The sequence below is a fragment of the Diabrotica virgifera genome, chromosome 4 (genome assembly GCF_917563875.1).
Source record: "Diabrotica virgifera virgifera chromosome 4, PGI_DIABVI_V3a".
Classification (NCBI taxonomy): domain Eukaryota; kingdom Metazoa; phylum Arthropoda; class Insecta; order Coleoptera; family Chrysomelidae; genus Diabrotica; species Diabrotica virgifera.
This window is the reverse complement of record NC_065446.1, coordinates 98,523,878-98,546,279: the sequence shown is the minus strand read 5'-3', so window position 1 is coordinate 98,546,279 and position 22,402 is coordinate 98,523,878. Positions and strand designations below refer to the sequence as shown.

Genomic DNA, 22,402 nt, shown 5'->3' with positions numbered 1-22,402 from the left:
GGTCTCACAAATATGACAAAAATAACACTACAGCTCTCACAAAACATGAACACGAAAAGAAACACAAATTTGATTTCGAAAAAAATAAAATCCTAAAAAGTGAACCCAACAAAAAAGAAGAGGGAACTTCTAGAATCCATAGAAATTAAAAAAAATAACAACGCTGTCAATGATAAACGGCATGTCAAAAACCTTAATAGGATATATTTCAATTTAATCTAAAATTAACTATATAATATTGCAGCACGCCTATGAGGCGAAGACAACTAATTTGTTTTAACATAAAATCAAACACAATAAACACCATAATAATTTTTGACACAGTTCATTACTCTCCTAACGCAATGACTTAGTGGGTCTGTTCCTATGCTTTAACATTTTAACATTGTTTTAATTGTGACATATATTTGTGTACTTGTTTCAAAACTAAATTTACGATGGCTTGGTAAGTCGATTTTCTTTTAAATTGTATTGTAGCTTTCAATAAATAATGTTTTAGTCAATCCTTGAAAAAAGCATGGATTTCCTGCTGAAGTGTCGGATAATATATCAATAAAAATGTCATAATATCATAAACAATCTTTTTTATGAACCTAAGCCCAAGAAACTTTGGTAAAAAAATATATTAAGGTTCAAGAATGAAACTCAAACTATATAATATATAGTTTGAGTTTCATTCTTGAACCATATATTATATGCTACAGTTCAAGTTGATTCTCAGTTAGAGTTGACTCCAACTAGTTGGAGTCAACTCCAACTGAAACGAGCAGTAAAAGTTGATTTTAAAAATTTAAATCAACTTTTACTAGTTGGAGTTGACTCTTCCTGGATCGATTCAGTAAAAATGTTGATTATACGAGAATCTCAAGTGCATTTTTGATGAGTGTGCGTTTCTTTGTTTTGACCGTTTCAACTACTTATTAGTATAGTCTGTAACATCGCCCCCGTTAGGAAAATTATTCTGATTGGATTTTTTGCACAAACTTACTCAAAGAAATATGTACATCCGTATAACAATCCTTATAACAAATACACAGGGTGTCACGCGGTACCGCGGTCGAAAAATTGTTTAACCAATTTTTTTAACCAAATTCACAAAAATAATTTTTATCTACTCTATCTCATATTATGTAATGTAAAGGTTTTATTGTGTGAAAATTGTAAATATAGATAGCAGTGCATGAAGGGTTTAAAGTGTGTCTGAAGTAACAATGTATTTTAAATGGGTTTTACTTTTTCGCACACTTTCATATAATTAAACATCCTTAACTTTCGCCTTCGGGAGGAAATCAGACACGCCCTTGCAACGGCAACTGAAATGCTCACAAAACAGCGACCACGGAAGCAAAGATGGATGACAGAGGAAATATTGGATTTAATGGATGAAAGAAGAAAATGAATATTACCATCCTTGGACTATAAGCTTTCATTTGACACCTCATTTGTCATATCGGAAAAGAAATGAAAGGCAGAACTTACAAATCAGTCATCAGGCCAATAATGACATACGCGGCAGAAACACAACCCGACACAAAGAGGACAAAAAGATTGCTCGAAACAGTCGAGCCCTTCGAAAAATCGATAGTAAGACTATATGGGACAGAGCTAGAAGTACATATATACGACGGAGATGCAAGGTGGATAACATTAATAACTAGGTAATAAACAGAAGAATAGAATAGAATGACCACATAAGTCGAATGACAACAAATAGGGTAGTCAGGACAGCGAGAGACGGTTCCCCAATAGGAAGACGTTCAGTGGGAAGACCACGAAAACGATGAAACGACAACTTACTAGAGGCACATTGAAAAAGCAGACAAAGTAATGTCTATACAAAAAGAAGAAGATTTGTCAATCTACCTGTTATAATGACGGAGGAGTTATATTCGCGGACGGACGGACAGACAGCCTAGGTTTTTGTCACCTTTAGTACCATCCTTGGATATTAATCTTTCATTTGACACCTCATTTGTCATTCTACCTGTTAAAATTAACGAGGAGTTATAATCGCTGTCGGACAGATGGTACCAGGCAGTACCGTGGTCGAAAAATTGTTTAATAGTTATTTATGTACCAAGTCCGTAAAGTGGCTCTTTATCGAACGAGTCTGATATTACGAGCAGAGGAAGCGAAGCGAGCAACAGACGCGTTCGATAAAGAGTATTGAGGTGGTGCGTACAAAATTGTATCGTCAATCACAAAAAACATTAACACTTACTTACAACTTTGAGGAAATTTTTTTAATTTTAGACGAAATAAAAAATTCGTATGACAGTAATGACAGATGACTTTTGCATGATGGCCGGTTTTGATGTTTAATCGATAGTTATCAATATTGTATACCTACCTAATTACTAAATCTGTAAAGTTTTGATTTATTTTGTATGAATATAATTGCGAAACACTACAGAATTTTACTTTTTGACAAATTTTATTAATAATAAGATAAAGATAAATTTTGTACAATATTTTTAATAATTAAAGTAAATAAATTTTAATTTCACTCAAATAAATAATCGATTGCTGCCATTGACCACTTACATTCAATCTCGGTTAATTTGATTAATAATCGCGGCAGGTAAAGTAACATTCTTCTTTCAATACAACAAAGTGTTACTTTACTGCCGAAAATAAGGTCAAATGAGTACAATAATGAATGATTTTAGTGACGTTTGGCGATAAACAATGATTTTAAACAAATTGGCAAAAATAATTTTTTCACTTCGTACAAATATTTTTTAGATCCTTTGGGCCTTTTTTTTTTCTCTAAAATTGACTGTTGTCGAGTTATTAGCGACTTAAAATTTGAAAAACGCCAAAATAACCATTTTCAAGGTTTAATAACTCGGTTAAAGATAATTATTGTGAAAGTGGAGCGAGCGGCCGTGGAGTAACGGCATAATCGCTGGCCTCATACGCCAGTGCACGTGAGTTCGAGCCCTGCCAAAGACAAACCATTTTCATTTCCAATAATGACACGAGCCGTCTCACCGTGTCTCGGAGAGCACGTTAAGCCGTCGGTCCCCCTGGGCTAGTGTACATCGACACTAGTTACTTGAAACAGGGTTAAAGGTGTAATTGGCGCCGGAACTATCCGAAAGGCAAAAATGCCATACGATATTAATATTATGAAAGTCAGAAACTAAAAAAAATCAAAGATTAAAGCTACCTCTATAAGATCCTGAAGAAATTTTTGTCATTATTTCATTAATAAGATTATATTTTTAATCATCAACAATGAGCGCTAAGCGTGTATTGAGGCGGCCGTCAATGTGAAAGCGAGTGAGATTCACCATTGGACGGCCGGAATGGTGCATCTCTTTAGCACTCACCATTGACGGCCGCCTAATACGCACTTATTGTTAATAATTAAAGATAAAGCTTAGTAATAAAATAGTGACAAAAATTTCTGCTGTATCTTGTAGAGGGGGCTATAAACTTTGATTTGGTCACTTTCTGACTTTCATAATAATGGATTTTAACCGAGTTATTAAGCCTTGAAAATGGCTATTTTCGCATTTTTAAATCGCGTATAACGCTTTACAGTACAACAATCAATTTTATAAAAAAATCACAAAATACCTTTTTTTGCTCAGAATAACCCAAATGATCTAAAAAAATTGTTCGAAGTGAAAAAATTATTTTTGTGAATTTGTCTAAAAAAATTGTTTAAACAATTTATCGATCAAGGTACTGCCTGGCACCCAGTAGATTTGTTATAAGGACCTCTTTTTGAGTAAGTTTGTGCAAAAAATTCGAATCAGAGTAATTTACCTAACGGGGGCGACGATACAGCCTAGACTAATTTGAACATATTCAGTAACATTTAATTTCTAGAATCGGCTGTTTGTGTGAATCAGAATCAACTTTTACTAAATGGCATTGGGAAGAGTATACTTTAACTAGTTGGAGTCTACTTTTACTAGTAAATGTTGAATATAAATCTTCATTTTATATTTATAATCAACTTTTACTGAAACCAGCCGTTAGAGTTGACTCGAACTAGTAAAAGTCAACTCCAACTGGATAATCAACTTGAACTGTAACATATATAATATACAGTGCTAGTCAAAAGTCCGTACCCCCCCTCGTAACTTTTGACCGGTTATACTTATAATAGTGAAATTTGGAGGAAGGAAATGAACGGACGTAGGCTTCTTAACTAGTCATGACAGGTGACGTAAAAGTGACAGATGACTTAACAGCGCCACTGTGACAGATAATTTTAAATGGTACTCCATGGTAAGCGATACCTCGTTTGATAGGTATTGAAAATACCCATTCAGCTATACTAATTTTGTTTGAGTTTAAGCTCATTTGGATGAATAAATGAAATAATAAAAAATTGTAGTTTCGCATTTAATTAATAAAAATTCAAACCTCCGCCTATGGTTACTTGTCAAAAAGGTTGACGATGACCACGGTTCTTAGACTATACTACGGTGGCCTTTTCCGGCGGTGGTGGGGAGACTTCAATTTTTGACGTTACGTCACAAGAGTTTAGAATCTGACAGAATCCCATTTTTAAATTTTTTGCGGTAATCTTTTTTGATCTTTGAATGTGTACAATATACTTTGTATAGTATTGTGTATTATTTGTATTGTTATTAAATAACATATATTAAGATAAATTTTATCTTATAATATCCTAGTTTACTTTATATTTTTGTATTTGAAATTGTGCTGTTGTTTCCCGTAAATACTATAGGTATTTTGAACTGTTTATGAAAAGTTATTTATTATAGTTGTTGTACATCGTACCTATTGTAGGAGCCTAAATATTAAGAATATTTATATATAAGGTGAGTTAAATCGTTAAAATTAAGGTATTTAACGTAATAATAATGTTGATGAAATTTTAGAATGCCAGGTACAAACTGCAGTGTGGCCGTTTGTAGAAATAATTTTTATAAAAACAAGAAGTCTGCTGATGATGCTGATCAACAAATAGCATTTTTCACGTTTCCCAAAGATAAAAAACTAGAAAAAATATGGATTGAGCGCTGTTACGGAAAAGATGAAATAAAAACAAAAACTGCTAGAGTATGTATGCTCGAATAATGGGAACTAGACCTAAATTAAAATTAAAATTAAAGAATGGAGGTAAGTATTGTTTTCTAATGTTATAGTCGGTTCGCTAAACTCAGACGCAACTGGCTAGATATTTTAGTCGATAATTTTTTTGTTTTTTGCCAATTTTGGAAAAATTGGTAAAATTACTAACTATTTAGTGATTATTAACTATTTAGTAATTATTTTGTATTACCGACTAAAACATCTAGAAAGTTGCGTCTGAGTTTAGCGAACAGACTATATTCTGTTTCTTACCATCACTATTTTGTAGCAATTCCAAGTGAAAACTTAAAATATCTGGGCGATGTTTCAAAACAAACAACAGCAATAAGTGATAAAATGATAGAAATGAAAACACAAAAAGCTATCGTTGAAGAACTATTAGAGGTATACTCACATGAAAGAATCATTGATGTGTCTGATGTGCCCAGTACAAGCAATGAATCGGACGAAGATATTTTAAAACGAAAATATGAGGAGTTGCTTAAAGAGAACAAAAAACTGAAAGAGAAATTAGAAGAAAATGAACAAGATTTGTATACTACCAGAACGAGGATTGTAGAACTAAATAAAAGAATCAAAGAAAAAGATATTGATAGTGAAAAAAATATTTTGAAACGCTTGGGTCACATGTTTAGTAAAAACGAAATTGAAATTATTTTGAAAAAGAAAACGAGGGCATGTTGGACGACGGAAGAAATTTCAAAAGCTTTCACAATAAGGTATTTTAGTAGAAGCGTGTTACCTTTATCTAAGAAATACCCTTAAATACCCATTACCTGGAATATCAACATTACAAAATTGGGCTGCACACATTAATCTTAGATCTGGTCTCCTACAAGATGTACTTCAGGTGATGTATGTTGCTGGAAAATCTAAAACTGAGCTACAAAGAGTAACCGTCTTGTCCTATGATGAAATAAAAGTCTGTGCCCAGTATGAATATGACCAAAAAGAGGATGAAGTTGTTGGCCCTCATAGGTACATGCAAGTAGTGATGGCCAGAGGACTTTTTGATAAATGGAAGCAACCAGTGTACATTGGCTTTGATACAAGTATGACTGACAATATTTTACATTCAATAATTACTGAGTTGCATAATGTAAACTATAATGTAGTTGCATGCGTATCGGATTGTAGGGGAGGGAATCAAGGACTTTGGAAAAAATTGAATATTTCTGTTGATACCACCTATTTTACACATCCAGTCACAAAAGCACATATTTACATGTTTGCTGATGCTCCCCATCTTCTAAAATTAACAAGAAACTGGTTAATCGACACAGGATTTGAACTTGAAGATGGAAGTGTATTAAAAAAAGATCTATTAAAAGAACTAATTGAAGCTGCAAAAACAGAAATAAGTTCCCTGTATAAGCTGACTTTAGATCATTTAGAGGTAAAGAAAATGCGAAGACAAAATGTTGCACTTGCTGCAGAATTATTATCTCACACAACTGCAACAGCCTTAAAACATTATTTTAAAAATGCAGCCAGAGATAAAAAAATCGCAGCACAAAAACTTGGGGAGTTCATAGAGCTTATTAATAGTTGGTTTGATTTAATGAATTCCTTTACACCTGTTACATCTACCACGAAACGACCTTATGGATTGTATATTTTGGAAGAGCAAAATAGGTTACTGGATCTAGTAATTAATACTGTTACTAAAATGGTGTGTATTGGAAAAAAATCCATGCAAATTTTCCAAAGGGGGATTATAATATCATCCAGATCTATCCAGGCGTTATTTACTGACCTAAAAGAGAAATATAAAATTTCTTATTTCTTAACACACAGATTAAATCAAGATTGTCTGGAAAACTTTTTCTCACAGCTAAGAAATAATTTGTTATCTATTTTAAGCATATTTATATTTAATTATTTTATATTTTTAGTTGAGAACAAGGGGTGGATTACATGACCATCCGTCACCTCTAAATACCCTTTACAGAGTGAGAATGATCATACTAGGAAAGAATCCAGGTATGGTGCAAAGAACTACCAACGTTTCTCATTACGGTGGCCAAGAAAATGAAGAATATATCGTTGCAAAAGCTCTTCAACAAGCAAAGATAAATATGTTGCCACCTGAAGCACCTACAAATAATATAGATACTGTGTTCATGGATCTGCAAAATCAAAGTAGCAGTAGTTCAGACTTGTCAGTTCCAGATAATATTACTAAAGAAACCGAAACAGATGGGTTGATATATATTGCTGGTTTCATAGCATTTAAATTTAAAAATAAATTCTCAAATTTAGGAAGACGTACATATGAAGAACAAAATATAAATCTTCATAATTATTCTGTACCAACCTGGGTACAACATTTATCATTTGGTGGACTCACAAATCCTTCATCAGAATGGGTAGACCAAGTATTAACAATGGAAAAATATTTCCAAAATTTTCATGGTGAAAACCTAAATCGGGGTAAAAAAATTATACATCGAACTACAGAGTATATTTTCCATCATTGTTCGGATATACTTCTTTGTCTAGTAAAAACATACTGTAGACAAAGGATTTTCGTGCGGATTAAGTATTTTAATAAGTGCTTCAAACGTCAGGTTACCAGTGGCAAAAGAAAAAAAGATCAATCAATCAAAGAGAATGATCAATCACGGAAAAATATTAAAAAAATGAAAAAAATAATTATGTAAAAGAAAGCGGGGGAATGGTGCGCGCTTAAGCAGTAATCGCTTCTGGTGTAAATTTTTAGATCTGCAGTGACCGGCACAAAAAACGACCACCCCATAAAATGGATCATTTTTGATGTCTCGAATTTCCTAAACTTGTCCGATTTAAGTGATTTTCTTATATAATATGTTATAGTCTTCTTCTTTAATAATATTGCTGTAATAATATGTGTTTATAAACTGTGTTTTTTTTCTCAAAGTTCACCACACCCTGTGGAATATTCTAGCAATTATAAAATACTGAAATTAAAACATAACTATAGCTTCAGGTTTTCTTAACATTCCTTTTGTTGATTCATTCGCTTATGATGGATAGTAAAAAAGTTAGGTACTTTAACAACTAAGCATGCTCTTCATCAATACAGGATGTTTCCAAATAAGTGCGACAAACGTTAATTAATTCTGCATGTATGTTAATTCTGCATGAAAAAATAATGACCGTTTGATTTATAAACCTATGTCCGCAAATGCTTCGTTTCCGAGATAGGGAATGTTGAATTTTTTCTTACAAACTGATGATTTATTTATTGCTCTAAAACCGGTTGAGATATGCAAATGAAATTTGGTAGGTTTTAAGAGACAGTTATTGCACATTTTTTGATATGCAATTAAGAATTTTATATTCTTCATTAGAGTGCATACGGGTAATGCCAAATTTCATTTGCATATCTCAACCGGTTTTAGAGCAATACATAAATCGTCAGTTTGTAAGAAAAAATTCAATATCCCGTATCTCGGAAACGAAGCATTTGCGGACATATGTTTAGAAAGCAAACGGTCATTATTTTTTCATGCAGAATTACCCCTTAAAATGTGTCGCGCTTATTTCGAAACACCTTGTATGGATGAAGAACATGGCTAGATCTTAAAGTACCTAACTGTTTTATTATCTAACATAAGCGAACGAATCAAAAAGAGAATGTTAAGTTGGGTTTTAATTTCAGTCTTTTATAAATGTTAGAATATTCCACAAGGTGTGGCGAGCTTTGAGAAAAAAACACTGTTTGATTAGTACACCTGGTATACAATGATAATTTACCTATCTGGCAACAATATTATTTTAGCGATATTGTTCAAGAATAGGGCTATAACATATTAAAAAAATCAAATCGAACAACTGGTTTAGGAAATTCGAGACATCAAAATGACCCATTTTGTGGGGTAGCCGTTTTTTGTGCCGGTCAGTGTATCATAACGGTCATTACGTTAAAAGCTCTATATTTAAAAAATAATTATTATTCTAATAATGAATGGGTTGCATGTGTGAGTCCATACTATTGTAGTAAAGAAAAGAGAGACGTTCTCACAAACAATTTATTTTACAACTGAAGACCGGTTTCGCCGTCTACAATATTCACAGCATCTTCAGGTCACGGTAAAAGTAAAACGGATTATTATTCTACTTTGAATACTTAAAATAAGTTGTAGAAGCCTCTGGTAGAGAAGCGACTTTTACTATCTATAATTTCCTTTGCTGGATTGACAGGAGCAAAATCATACTCATTAAATTTATCGGGATTTAACGGACATATATTCCAGATGCACTAAAACCTGACACTGCCTTCTCCATAATGGCTACGCTCATAAATGCATTATTTACTAGCTCAGCGACGTCACTTTCGGTTATTTTTTGATTTGGAAAAGACTGTAAGACTTGTACACACTTCTAAATGGGTCAAAACGGCAAACAGGTGTATGTTCTCAAAAAACTTTTGATAGTGTGTAAAAATATTGTATTATCAGCTAAGTACTTTCAACACATAACGTGCCATCATCAGAGCTTCGTCCTCTTATAAAACCTTCATAGAAGAGCAATTGCTAAACGACACAATAAAAAACATGGATACTGGGCAAAAGCCAGAGATATCGGGTATAACAACCCTTTAAAGTGAATAAAATCACATCTAAATTCTTTTATAAATTAAAAAGACAACATGGCTGAGTCAAACCATTTTGAGCCCACGTGAACAGCAGATCAGCTGAGGAAGACTGGCACGTTATGTGTTGAAAGTAGTTAGCTGATAATAAAATATTTTTTACACACTATCAAAAGTTTTTTGAGAACATACACCTGTTTGCTGTTTTGACCTATTTTTTGATTGCCTGTTAGACAGATAATATTGTTAGACAGATAATGTTAAACAGATAATCATATTCTCTATAAAGTGCATTCTTTAAAGGACTTAAGAAAGTCAAGTTCAAAGATAATGATTCTGAAGATCTGAGGTGTGTGGTGATAGTGACACCATTTGAATGTTTTTTTTTGCAAAAATTATATGCACCAATAGACATATGGCTGGAGTGGTTATCCAGCATTAAAAGAAAGAATGGGATCAGTTGCTTTGCATGTCTTACAACATGGTACAGCCTCCCACAAAAAAATCTGTATTCATCCATCCATTTTTGCTACATAATATGTATATAGCATCAAGAAGTCTATTTTTCACAAGTGTATGAGACATTCTTTTACGAGGATAGATCAACATAGAGCAATATAATTTCGTGCAGCACTCGTGCAGAAAACGGCTAAAAATGGTAATGTAAATATGTATTTACCAATTCATTGTTTGTGGGGGAATCGTGCGCACTATAGCTTGGCACCCCTTTATGCCTGAAACAGCAAACGGCATCACAAACGGAAAACTACTGAACCATATAAACCAACACATGCATCAAAATGTACGGAAAACTCATGATTTTTTTTATTCTTTTAAGGCCTTTGCGAACTGCTTCCATCTAGCCAGCAACACTTCTTAAAATCAAAGCCTAACCAAACCTACCATACACCAAGACCATTACGAATCCAATCGAACAATCAGGGGTAGGGAAGGGAAAAAAACTCTTGATTGAATCAACAATAAGTTCATACCAACTGAATAAGGCATACGAACGTTTTAATTTTTGAGGCAGAAAAATTAGAATAATTCTTGCAATTTTCAATAATTGGATCTCACTTAGTGCATGTATATGCAACGATTGACTGAAGATACGGGCGTCAACTGTTCACGAGATCGGCCGAAAGGAGTAGGACTGGGATTTGCGTCATCGTCTTCCCGGTCCTCTTTTTCCTTCCACTTTCCCTTGTATAACCAATCGCATCAACTCATATTTTTCATTTCTTAGTATGTCATCAAAGTAGCTCTTTCTTTAATAGTGTTGAGTAATTCCTTCTTTTTTTTTTCATCTTTCTTAATGTTCCGTGTTTATAACATGTTGTGTCCATGATATTTTACATATTCCTCTAAAACACCATTTTTACACTTGCGTCCGAACGTGTCTAGGCTTCACCTCCATATAAAAGAACAGAGAATACTTAACATCTCAATATAGTCTAGTTCTAATTTCTATTCCCAGTTGTCCATTGCATAATACTATTTTCATCTTATTGAAAGCGCTTCTGGCCATCTCAATGCGTCGTTTTATTTTAAGGCTGCGGCCCATTGTTCATTTAGCTCACATACCAAGTAATTGCTAATTGCATCTGTGTATGGTTCTTTTCATGAGCATTCTTCAGTGCGTCACAAATGATAGAAAAAAGGTTAGTCCGTGATAAATACACATTTATGACATTTATTCTAACATGACATTTTAGTTAAATCTGACAGTTGTCACATTTTATTTGCAATTTGGTATAAAAACAAATCAATTGTGTTTATTGCATTTATAAAATGGTATTTTCTTTGATTTGTATAGTCTTATAAATTGTACAGATTGATTTTTTTTTATATACGCTCTGAGCTTGGCTGGTGTCGCTCCTAGCGGATTACTAATTCAACTTTCACCGGTAATTTTTAAATTTATTATTTAATTGTTATCGCTTAATAGGTCTGTTCCAACACGACTGAGAACCGTACATGTAACGATCACCGTCCTGGGCAGTACCATGGAACGTATTATTTCGTTCCCATGGAACCCATTGGACGTTAATTATCTAGTAACGAAACGGTAATATGACGTGTACAACGGAACAATCCTATTTACAACGCTAAAAAGTAATTAAATTGTAATAGATTTTTTTTATTTTACTAATCATTTTGACGTTCTTTCTTACTTCGGATACTTTCACAATTATCGTGAAGATGGCAGTAAGGCTAAGATGGCGCTAAGATTAATATAGATTAATTTATAATTACATATTACGGAACATTAAAAAAACGTAAATTCAGTATTTAAAACGTAAATATATTAAGGTAAAAATATATACCACAGCTTTGACCAACTAATATTTTTTATAATTAATGTTTTTAATTTTAATTTTAAATTAATCACTTTGACATTTATGTCTTTCCGGTAAACGTTTACAGACTTGTCACTACTGGCGCTCGCGAATTTATAAATATCCCCTCTACGTACGAGCCCACAGCGTATAATTATTTAATATTATATTATTAGCGCCATCTATTGACAACTAGATTAAATGTTATGTCACCGACGAAATGTAATCAACGACGTGCGTTTTTTCTGTCACATACAATTTAATGCGTTAGAGAGAAATCGAAAAACTGTGACGCACTGAAAAATGCTCATGAAAAGAACCATACGTTCTCTAAAGCTTTTCCTTTAACGTAGATTGTTTTGTCTTCATTCTTGTGCTTACTGACAATCACGAGTTTTGTTTTTTTTTTGTTCAGAGCCATTTCATACTTCTCACAGTATTGTGCAGTGCGATAAACCAAACTTTGCAGCCCTTCTCTGCTGTCCGCAAAGAGTATTGTATCATCGTCTACATGTCTGACTGAATACTACCTAAGGTTTGTTCCAACACGACCAAGAACCGTCACATTGACGTTTCGTTAATAGATAATTATCGTTCCATGGGATCGAAATAATACGTTCCATGCTACTGTGCAGGACGGTGATCGTTACATGGGTTACATGTACGGTTCTCAGTCGTGTTGGAACAGACCTCTAGTAGTGCAAGCACCGTGTTAACATCTGGGGGAGAGTTTCGGGCGCCATCTGGTGGATGGACCCAGCCGGCGGGAAATTCAATAAATTTCTTCTTCTGCGAACGTTGGCTATTCATTTTAATCAAAAAGAATTTAGGCAGCAAATTCAAAAATTGTTTTGAATTTTAGTTAAGAGCGCCCCCTGGTGAGTGGGCTGGTATACAGCCAACTGAGTGGGCCAGTATGAGCGCCAAATTCAAAAATTAGGATCTGAATTTTTGGCAGTAAATTCAAAAAGTATGTTTTGAATGTGAATGAAAAATATAGTTGTAAAATAACAAATAAAAACATTCTATGCCAAAAAATATATTCTCTGACCAAAAATATATGCACTTATGCATTATAAAAAAATTATGTTCTGAATTTTAGTTTAGAGCGCCCCTGGTGAATGGGCTGGTATATAGCCAACTGAGTGGGCCAGTATGGAAGCCAAATTCAAAAATTAGTATCTGAATTTTCGGCAGTAAATTCAAAAAGTATGTTTTGAATGTGAATGAAAAATATAGTCGTAAATTTAACAAATAAAACTTATTCTATACCAAAAAATATATTCTTTGGCCAAAAATATAGTATACACAATATAAAGAACATTTTGCATTTTTATAATATAAAAATGCATAAGTGTATTATTCTATATTTTTGGTCAGAGAGAATATTTTATATTTTTTGGCCTAAAATAAGTTTTTACTTGTTATTTTACGACTACATTTATTTTTCATTCACATTCAAAACATACTTTTTAATTTACAGCCGAAAACATTTACATTTATATATTATAAATAAAAATGTATCATTAGAGAGACGAGAGACTCATACGTTTTGGTACAGGATAAGTTTTTATTTTTATGGCTGTATCTGTCTTCCACTACATTAAAACACTTTTGTCCTTTTGAAAACAGAAAAATAAAACAGATATTCTTAAAAAGTTATTTATTTCTGTAAATTACTTTATAAAATTACTTGAGCAATCAAAATTTGTATGGAATTACAGAAGTATCATATCATAGATATATTTTATACGTGACTGCTACCATTCTGGTCTTCACGTATATCCTTGTGCAGGGATCCACGTTATACTCAATGGAAATGGGTCCCATTTTGAGCCTAGGCATCTATTGACTCTGACCTACTAAATGATAAATGGAATTACTCACGAGCAAGCAAGCAAAAAGTAAACACACCTGCAGAGACTTGCATGCCCATATGGCCATTCAGGCATACAATTCATTGGGGTGAGAAGGATTGGCCTGAGTAAATCAGGGACCACTCCTTCGAGCTCCAATGCTCCCCAGGCTTTCCTCCACCCCTCCCACAGCACGCTGATGCGCTATAGAATCGTCAAAATGATTGCCATGTGAGAGTGCAGGGATAAAGAACCCTCATATGAAATATTTACCGAATATTGCTGAACCGTGTGAGGCACTTTAGTCCAGCTCCACTTAACTGATGTATCATCGATTTGTTAGGCGCAAATTACCCAAATGTGTGTGTGTGGTGTGTGTGTGTGTGTGTGTGTGTGTGTGTGTGTGTGTGTGTGTGTGTGTGTGTGTGTGTGTGTGTGTGTGTGTGTGTGTGTGTGTGTGTGTGTGTGTGTGTGTGTGTGTGTGTGGGGGAGGGGGGTGTTCGCGCGCGCGCCTTAACCCTTTCAGTTATGAGTTTTTGTTTGCAAAGATAAACATTTAAAACTTTGAGGTTGAAATATATGATGTTTTTAAAGATTTATAAACAAAAAATTTTACCCATAAACATTATTATGCCTAGCCTAGTACAACGTACAGAGACGATTACGGTGATTCAATGTAAAAAACGGGAATTAGCTATCGTATTGGGGCTTAAAAGTTGATGTTCATTTAAACGAACATGGTGACTGAAAGGGTGAATGTTATGAGCTTTATTTTTCATCTATATTATAATGTCATCATGTGTATAAAATCATCAACTTAAATAATAAAGAGAAAAGTAAAATATATAAGCATGCATAATAAAAGTGAACTATGTAACTATCTACAACAGAGAGTGAGATAAGGAGGCACCATTTCTCCCAAACTATTCCCCTTACTCTACAACTAGAAGATATTTTTAAGAAATTAAAATGGAAAAGGTGCATAAACATCAACGGATCACAATTAAACCATTTGAAAACATATTTTTATTAGAAACATGTCCAAGAACTAACTGAATGTTGAACATTATGTATACACAGGCCACGTCATCAGACTGTGAAAACCAAATCCAGATGCTGAAATTAGAAAAACACAACTGGGATGGGCCGCTTTTGGTGAACTAGAATGTATTTTAAACAACACCCCCATTTCTATAAACATGGCTGTATAACACATGCATACTACCAGTTTGTACATACGAATTGGAGACTGTATCAGGGATATCATGGAAGAAATTTAAAAAATGAAATGATGTTGGGCTGGTCACACAGTCAATTATAATGATAGCAGGTGGATAGAGAGAATTGTAGAATAGAGACCAAGCAAGACGAAATAAGCATGGGAAGACTCAAAAGAGATGGGTAGATGGCATAAGAACAGTGGCAGGCAAACAGTGGATCAGAATGGCGCAAGATAAAAAAGGATGAAGCAATTGTGAGAGACCTAAATTTGGGAGTTGATGGAAAATGGTTGGCAAAGAAGGAAATATGTAAAACAATAAAAATAATGATTGAGATTCATACGAGTCCACTAAATGAAAAATACAATTTTATTTGCTAAAAACAAAATGAAAATATTAGCTGTAAATTGAAATTATTTAAAAAATGCAGACACACTTTTTGTAAAAAATGTAGGCAAAAAATATGATAAGCATAAAATTTTATGCTATAAATTCGATTTTACTTATACAGTGAGGACATTTGAGTTGGAATAAATTAATTTTCTCGGTGGGAAATTTCTAACGCCATCCATCTGAGCATAATAACGTAATCATTGAATTTTTTAAATGGAAATAGGGGTCGCGTGATAACTCATTCGAAAGGCTAATCAATTCTATATTCACTAATATAAACATTAACATAATTGTTTATACAGTGTGCCCAAATTTTTTTTAATTACATAAATTAATTGAGACAAAATGAAGAATGTTTACAATTTATTTAATTCAAAATACATTTTACTGTTGCCCTAAAGCAGAGAAAATATGTTTATTTGATAAATAAATATTGTTTTTCGCTTAAATTAAACGTTCAAACTACCAAAAGGCAGGTGGTTGGCACTTTAATATTTAATTTAAGCGATAAACAATATTTATTTATCAAATAAACATTTTTTCCTGTTTTTGGAAATAGTAAAATGTACCTATTTCGAATTAAATAAATTGTAAACATTCTTCTTTTTATCTCAATTAATTTAATTCAAAAAAAATTTGTTTGACATTATAAATAATTATATTAATGTTTATATTAGTGAATAGAGCATTGGAGAACCTTTCGAATGAACTATCACACGACCCCTATTCTCATTTAAAAAAAAATAGTCAATTACGTCATCACGCCCAGACGGATGACGTCACGGGGATTATGATAAATGATAAAAAATTACAATTTAAAAATAAAAATCGGCCATCGAAATAATTCGAAAAGGTTTCCGGATTTATCTCCATAGTCAGCCATTCTCGAGAAAATTAATTTATTCCAACTCAAACGTCCTCACTGTATACAGAAAAACAGAAAATCATAAAAGTACAAAAAATCTTCAAATTGTGGACAATCCCGCTTTTGTTCTTTAGGACCTCCTAATGTTTAATGAAAGAATTTAATATAAATTCATACTATAATGTTTTAGATTCTTAATTACAATATCTATAAGTTTTTGTGTCATTTCATTTGTTTTTATGTAAAGAAAAAATGTATTAAACAAAAATGTTATATTTAATGTTTTGTTTTATTTTTAAATACATTTGATATGCATTTGCATAGAGTAAAACCTCTGTTAACCGAAATAATTAGGGGGGGGCTGTTTCAGATAACAAGAATTTCGGTTAAAAATAAGTGTTTTTGTATTCTTCTTATATCAAATTACATAGTATTCTTGGTCACAGTTGACATTAAAAAATACTATGAGGTGATTTTGTAATATTTTCTTTACTATGTAAATTCAGGATAATACTTTACTAAGTACTACAGAATAGTACTTTTTTGTTTATTTTGACTGATTTTTGTAATAGATGTAATATGTGTAATGGATAACTATTAATATTTCGTTTTTGTTTAATGTGTAATTAAGATTTTTTTTACTCTAGTTTAGTAGATATTACATATATTGATTTTATACTGTATGTTTTGTAATGGGGGTAATCCCGTATACAGGGTGTCTGCGTAACTTGGAACCATATGGGAAACTTTTTTAATATCAATTTTACGAAAAAAGTCATTCTTTATAAAGTGCTCTGCATAGTGTAAAGATGCAATCATCAGGTATGTCAAAAAATATTAATTTCGCTCAAGAGCAAACTACCTTTATATTTCAAAATATCAAAAAATTTTATTATGAAAAGTTATTTATAATTAAAAACCATATTCAAATATGCAATAACAGCCTTCTACGTGAAAAAAAAATTCTGAGATTTTCTTAAATTACCGATTCCGAACATCATTTTTATTTATTAGACATGTAATAACTCTTTTATTAAAAATTTTAGGAAAAAACTTATTCTTCATAAAAATCTCTGCATGGTCTAAACCTCAAGATAAAACCATCAGTTTTCCAAGTTTGTTAGTTTTATACGAGGTGTGTCAAATACTATGAATTTAGAAAGAATATAGAAAGAATTCTTTCTAAAGTCATATTATTTGACACACCTCGTATAAAATTAACAAACTTGGATAACTGATGGTTGCATCTTGAGGTTTAGACCATGCACAGATTTTTATGAAGAATAACTTTTTTTCCTAAAATTATCAATAAAAGAGTTATTACAGGTCTAATAAATAAAAATGATGTTTGGAATCAGTAATTTAGGAAAATCTCAGAATTTTTTTTTCATGTAGAAGGCTGTTATTGCATATTTGAATATGGTTTTTAATTACAAATAACTTTCCATAATAAAATTTTTTGATATTTTGAAATATAAAGGTAGTTTGCTCTTGAGCGATATTAATATTTTTTGACATACCTCGTATATTATTGATACAATTTGATTTCTGATTATTGCATCGTAGGTTTTAGACTATGCAGAGCACTTTATAAAGAATGACTTTTTTTCGTAAAATTGATATTAAAAAAGTTTCCCATATGGTTCCAAGTTAAGCAGGCACCCTGTATAAATAAATAAATAAATTGCATATTTTAGTTGTATGAAAGCAATGTTGACAAATTAACATTAAATTATTACTGTTTTGATATAAAAATTTACCTTTTATTGACGTAATTATTGAAACTGTAACTATTGACCCATTTCGGTTAAGCAATGTTTCAGTTAACAGAGGATTTACTGTATTTATCACAAATCAACTTTTTTCATGAAGTAGAAAAGACGTTTGTAATTTGGTGAGGAATTAACCTAATAATTGTTTTCATTACTTTATAGTTCAATTATTGATATATACGTTTTTTTTGATGAGGTTAATTCCTCACCAAATTACTTAAGTGGAACGTTTTCTCTACTTCCTGAAAAAAGTTGATTTGTGGGTTAAAATTTTTACCTTTCAGTACAGTGGATAATATCATTATATGAGCATAATACATATTATAATATTATAAGAACTATAAAAATATACCTCACCTACATTCTCAATTGTAATAATAGGGCTTTTCATTCACAGTCATTTATTTCGAGCTTCTGTCATATGTCCTATAATTCATGTATATTAATATTATACACAGATTATATTAATATTATATGAGATTCCTATGATGGATGCTCGAAACTAAGCTTCCGTCATAGGAATCTCATATAATACTAATATAATCTCTGTAAAATATTAATATACATGGATTATAGGACATATGACAGAAGCTCGAAATAAATGACTGTGAATGAAAAGCAAAATTATTACAATTTAGAATGTAGGTAAGGTATATTTTTATAGTTCTTCCACTCTGACTTTTCACATGCGTTGATATCAAAAAATAAAGCGAAACATACATTGATGTGTGGCATTGATATGTACTACTCTCAGAGTGTCTGTGAGTTAAAAAGAGACCTTGTATGAATAGTAGTTCGTCAATAATTTCGTGCATGGGAAAAGTTAGAGTGGAAGTACTTTATAACATATTACCATGCATGTCAATAAATTGAGATTCTTCAGTAGCCTTTTCATCCTGATAATCTGAAATTTAAATACAATAATTATAAAACATGACAAATAAATAAATCTATTTGAGTAAAACATAAATATCTGGACCTTTATTATTATCAGAAATGAACTCAAATAAGTAATATATTGCGGAGAAATCCCAACAAAATTTCTAATAATGGAATAGTAGTATTACAATAATTATCTTCAAAATGTAAGTCTAGACGGTCCAGTTGGCAAAGGCTCAGTCGATTGACAAGTATAGTGGTTTGCGATCGATGGTTCAAGCCTCAGCCAGGTCAAGAAATTATTAAAAGGCCGACGCCGTAGTATAAAACTCGATAGAGTCTACGGCCTTGTCTGGAATAAACTGGCATCTGATCGGCCTATGGAGAAGCGGTACGGCAAGGGATAAGGGCTTGCGGCTTGGTGATACTCCTCCATAGATCCCTACCGAAGGGCGTTGACGCCTATGAACGGTGTATATACGGTAAGAACGGTGTATATATATCTTCAAAATAGTTGTATTAAAAATAAGACAGATTTTAGGAATATAATTACTAAGGCAGATTTTAGGAACACAATTACTAAAAGTCAAGTAAGAGATTTGATGATTTTAAAACGTCGATTCGCTAATCTGAGACACAACTATCTACATTACAATTACAATAAAAATGTACTATACAGTAGAACCCCAATTATCCGTGCTCCTCAGGCCAGAGGTGGCACGGATAATCCAAACATGTATTTCCTATGTATAATACATATCTGTATGCCAGAGGTAAAGGGCATTATGTCACAAATTTGTAATTTTACAGGAGAAGCGTAATTTTACAGGATGTACTTATGCTAATACACATTATGTCACAACCCCTTGTCTAATTTATTTTTAAGATTATTATCTTTCAAAATTGTATTATTTAAAACACATATTGTGATACTAAACCTGATTTATTTTTAATAAAAAAAATTGAAACACAATATAGTGGACATAGTGCTATTTACCTCTTCAAGATCTATTGGGTCATGGTACTAGATGTTTACTAAAAATGCATTATACAATGTTAAACTTTAATTTGTTTCTCCTTCATGACAAACATTACAGGGTAAAGTGTAACATTACCCTGCTTGTTTAATACTGGATTTGTAAAGCAATGTACACAAAGGCATAGTATCATGCACAAAGGTATAAGCTTACATGTCCACATGGTGCCCTCTGCCTCTAAATAAAATGTGACATGATACCTTTTATAAAGTGCTTACCTTTGTTATTTTATAAAGTACCTCTGTGTGGAGAATTAAAAGTTCATTATAACTGCAGTATAATCCCAATATTGACAAAAATGGACATAGTGCCCTTTACCTCCGACATACAGATATGTATGTATACACATGCATATGTACCAATCATAAAAATATAACAGGTAAAATAAATCATTATGAGTCTCTCTTTCGGCATATAGAGTTTCCGTTGAGTAATTTACGATGAAGATATTTTGATAAAACCTCAAAAATGCAATTTGAGTAATAGAAAATCATAGCATGGATATCGGCAGCACGGATATTCCGCACCTGGATAATCGGGGTTCTACTGTATAAAAATAAACAAAACAAGACACGTTGAATGTTCAAGGAGCACTCCCAAATCATAATTTGGGAGTGCTCCTCGTGCTTGTTTATTTCTAGTGTATCTTTATTGTGATTGTAGTGTAGACAGTTGAGTCTCAGAAAATATTTGCTAAGAGGTACAGTTCTTACCTCTCTCTTCAATCCTGACCCCCAGGAGGGAGTGTAGTGGTCGACGTGATATCATATATTGTCTGTCTAAAAAGATCTCTGTCTCTGGTCATTTCTTTTAACTCATGCATAGGTCTTTTGCATATTCCTGTAATTTGATTGATCCAAAGTATTTTAATTGTTGGATATGTACTTTACTCGATAGGCGTTGGCTAACTTTTAGCTCTATTAAAATTGAATTATTTGTCCTATGTGGTTCTTACCTAGTGGTGGTAAAAATGAGCTTTGGTAATTCCTCTTGTTCGAACTCTCATGTATCCTAAAATCTTCTTTAAAATGCCTAGAACAAACACGAAAACTGTTGTAAAGATAAAGTGGTGTATACTTACTTAATTTATTACTTTGAATAAGTTTCAACCCTTCCAAGAACATGTCCATTTCATCTCTGGAAAACGTAATCGATGTGGAGAAGGTACAACCACCAACACAACATGTTCTACATATTATTGTATGTTGTTCCATTTCAATAATAGTCTATCTGTCTCAGCCATATCACTGGTCATAAAATTACCTCTATTTAAAAAAAAAAAAAAAACAAAACAGGACAAAATCATAAACAAAATGACGGAAAATGAATCATGCGCAACGAACTCTTACGAACGTGACTTGTTGATGTGTTTCGTGTTTGTGACTACTAGCACCTAGCACAGCACCTCCAAGCGAAAGGGGCCAGGGAAGCTCAAGATTTCTATCCCACTGTGGTAGGGGTACCAGACCACACAAAAATCAAAAGTTTTTCATAATTAGGTATTATAATCCACTAAATATCTTTATTTCATAACTATCTTTACTATTTTCCATACAAAAAATACCGATTAATCATATTATGATTCAAATTACTAAACTCTCGTGACGTAATCGCGCCCTTAATGTTCATTGGTTAGTCGATTTAGGCTACCGTATAGTCTAAGAACCGTGGACGATGACGTAAAAACTACTAGAGAGCTGAAAAATGTGAACTTTTTTGACAAAATAACCATGGGCGGACATTTGAATTTTTAATAATTAAATGCGAAATTACAAAGTTATATTTATTTCATTTATTCACCAAAATCAAAATTAACTTAAACCCAAAAAAATTAGTACGATTGAATAGATATTTTCAATACCTTTCAAATGAGGTGTGACTTGCCATAAGGTCCCATTTAAAATTATCTGTCACAGTGGCGCTGTAAAGCCATCTGTCACTATTACGTCACCTGTCATGACTAGTTAAGAAGCTTATGTCCGTTTATTTCCTCCCTCCAAATTTCACTATTATATGTATAACCGTTCAAAAGATACGAGGGGGGGTACGGACTTTTGACTAGCACTGTATATATACAGTGAGCACCTAAAGGTTCTCGAGAATGGACGATTTTGGAAAAAAATCCCGAAACAGGTCAATTTTTATTTTTAAATTACGACTTTTTGGCATATATATCATACTAGTGACGTCACCCATCTGGGCGTGATGACGTCATCGATGATTTTTTAAATGAGAATAGTGGTCGTGTGATAGCTCATTTGAAAGGTAATTCAATTCTCTATTCAGTAATATAAACATTAACATAATTATTTATACAGGGTGTCCAAAAAAATTTTTTTTTGATTAAATTTATTGACATAAAAGAAGAATATATGTAATTTATTTA

At 32.5% G+C, this 22,402-nt stretch overlaps 1 protein-coding gene and 1 long non-coding RNA gene across 8 annotated transcripts in view; one reads left to right on the top strand and one right to left on the bottom strand.

The window, feature by feature from the left end:
- LOC114326309 (formin-2) overlaps positions 1-22,402 on the top strand; it is a 151,737-nt gene that overhangs the window by 91,708 nt on the left and 37,627 nt on the right. The window lies entirely within an intron of this gene.
- On the bottom strand, positions 13,643-21,760 carry LOC126883866 (uncharacterized). Of its 3 annotated transcripts, XR_007697726.1 has the most exons (4): positions 21,110-21,760; positions 20,972-21,048; positions 20,730-20,856; positions 13,643-19,004 (listed from the first exon to the last, which is right to left on the bottom strand). It is a non-coding gene; the product is annotated as an uncharacterized LOC126883866 (long non-coding RNA). The 3 variants fall into 3 exon arrangements; XR_007697725.1 differs by having other exon boundaries at positions 20,730-21,066; XR_007697724.1 differs by having other exon boundaries at positions 20,730-21,048.